The 2,811-nt window shown below is 34.9% G+C and overlaps 1 protein-coding gene across 1 annotated transcript in view; it reads left to right on the top strand.

The window, feature by feature from the left end:
• Positions 1-2,811, top strand: part of LOC107715545 (target of rapamycin complex 2 subunit MAPKAP1-like) — a 47,789-nt gene that overhangs the window by 18,318 nt on the left and 26,660 nt on the right. The window lies entirely within an intron of this gene.

The raw sequence follows: 2,811 nt of genomic DNA, 5'->3' as shown, positions 1-2,811 counted from the left end.
CAAAATATATACATGCATGTGTGTGTATTTATATATACATAGTAAATATACACAGTACGCACACATATATTATGTAAACAAAAACGTTTATTTTGGATGCGATTAATCGCGATTAATTGTTTGACAGCACTAGTTATAACTAAATGCACTTGGTGGCGCCGCGGAGCGAGTTAACAAGTTGTTGAACAAATCACAGAATGTCGTCGTCTGCCTCGCGAAGTTTGGAATTACTTTGATCAAAATTATCTTACTAAATGATCTTACAAAATGGAATTACTTTTGATCAAATGAATCCGTGAAACTGAGTTATCATAATATCACCACCACAATGAGAAATCACATGAAATCCAAACAGCAGTGGACTGAGGAAAGACAGTTGTACTGAGTGAGCCGAGAAGAGAGCTTTTCGGATAGCCAAATGATCTTGAGACATATGCTTCCTTTAAGTTTCCTCTAGGGAGAGAGTGCTTTAAGAACAGAAAGCACAAAGCGCTGTAAGAAACTTTGCCTAGCACACCGTTATCTTTGTCTCTCTGGAACGTATGTGTCGCTGCGCGTTCTTATTGTTATCAGACTGAGGAGCTTTCATGTGGATATTATTGTTTTTCTCAACATTAACATGATGTGAAACAATATAAACCTGATAAACATAGGTCGACTCGAGTACATGTACGTTCTGTACAATGCTTTTGTTCTTTATGTATATATTTTTTGTTTACACACTTTTTCAACTAAATGAAAACCTTGAGATATAACGTAACGTTGTTGTACACATTGTTGTGTATGATGCCTAAACATAAGCTTGTTCAGAAATGGTGACGACAAACTTGATTGAACGTCTTTCTCGTTAAACATAATTTAAATAAACAAATATTTGAATATTCGTTTTTTTATGAGCCCAAATATTCAAATACAATGTTTTTGAAAAATGCCCATTCCGACTACTGACTCACTGTGAAGAATGAATGCATCTGAAGTTAACAGGAAGTCAAAATTTCCTTGATTTACTCTCATGATGTGCTTTATACCTAATTCAAGTAAAATGGGTTGGTAACAGTTTTGTCTTGATAAACTATATACCGTTTTTGTTCAAAAGTTTGGGGTCAGTACAGTTTTATTTTTGAAAGAAATGAGTATGCATTAAATTGATCAAAAGTGACAGTAAAGACATTATATTGTTACGAAAGATTTCAGTTTCAAATAAATGCTGCTCTTTTGAACTTTCTATTTAGCGGAGAATCCTGAAAAAATGTATTTTCACAAACATATTAAGTTAACTGTTTTCAACAATGATGATAATCAGAAATGTGTCTTGAGCAGCAAATCAGCATATTAGAATGATTTCTGAAGATCATGTGACACTGAAGACTGGCGTAATGATGCTGAAAATTAATAATTAGGAATAAATTACATTTTAAAATATAGTCAAATGGAAAACACTTACTTTAGATTGTAATAATATTTCACAGTATTTCTGTTTTTACTGTACTTTTGATCAAATAAATGCATTCTTGGTGAGCAGAAGAGAATCTTTAACAAAAATAAAAACTTTACCTGTCCCATGCAAACTTTTGAACGGTTTTGTATGCTTATTCACAATTCCAAAGGGTAAGACAAACCACGTCTAACCACAAAGCTGTCACATTTCTAACCGTCATTAAATATTCAGCTTATTTTATTATTCACTAGAAGCCTAGAAGTTTGTTTTAGTGCACAGCCTGTCATAAGGTTCTTATGAGAATTATCTGAATGTTTTAACCCTTAAATTAATGAGGTTTAAATGCCTGTCTTAAGCACTCAGTCCTTTAAGTTTGTTGGAGTTTTTTTTTCTTTTCACCCACAGGCCTATCCATCAAGCTCTTATCTTTGTTTTGTGAGCTCTCAATCAGATTGTCTTCTGTGCATTTGGGCCGAAGTCTAATCAGCTGTTTGGTTAATGTGGCTGATAAAGCATTAGGAGACCCCCTATTAATTGGAATTTGCTAATTGGATTTGAGTGGCACCCTGCCAGACTGTCCTGCCTTTGATGGGGAACCTTGGTTTGGGCTGTAATGCTGAATTTAATATTGTGCAGTGAAGGTTCGGTTTGTTTGTGTACGTCACAGATGGTTTTATGTGATGTTTTCTTGTACTTGCTCCGGTTGTGTGACATTTGCACCGATTAACAAATAATCATGGACATTTTTATTAGGAAATAACGAGATGTTTTGCAGATTCGTTTTCACAGTCAGGTGAACTGTTCCTTCATCATTATATCAACTGTAAAAGCAACAAGTTACAGTACCGTTCTAAAGTTTGAGGTCAGTGCGACTAATAGAAATTAAGACTTTTATTCAGCAAGGATGCATTAAATTGACCAAAAGTGACTGAAGACATTTATAATGTTACAAAAGATTTCTGTTTTTAATAAAGGCTGTTCTTTTAAAGTTTCTATTCTGAAAATATATATTATGTTTTCCACAAAAATGCAACTGTTTTTAACAGTGATATTAATACTGTAAATGTTTCTTGAGCGTTTCTTGAGCGATTCACGTTAAATCAATCGGTGCCAAATTTCGGTACCTGAGAACGCATCTGGGCGCATATGCTACAGAGAGAAAAAGAGAGACCCTGTGACGTGAGGTCACCCCTGCAACTCGTTCAAACAACACACAGGGCAAGCCGAAATGTTCTGAAATGTGGTTTCATTTCTAGGGCCATATGGTTTCTGAGAAAACGCGGACGGGATCGCGGAGTCCATTCATAAAAACGTAATTTACTCTATAGCGCGGAATGCCACGGAATTCGTCAATTTTGGACGAATAAATCAAA

Source organism: Sinocyclocheilus rhinocerous, unplaced genomic scaffold, assembly GCF_001515625.1.
Source record: "Sinocyclocheilus rhinocerous isolate Xijiao unplaced genomic scaffold, SAMN03320098_v1.1 scaffold2765, whole genome shotgun sequence".
NCBI classification, from domain to species: Eukaryota; Metazoa; Chordata; class Actinopteri; order Cypriniformes; family Cyprinidae; genus Sinocyclocheilus; species Sinocyclocheilus rhinocerous.
Note: the sequence above shows the minus strand (reverse complement) of the source record. Positions and strands in the feature narration are given on the sequence as shown.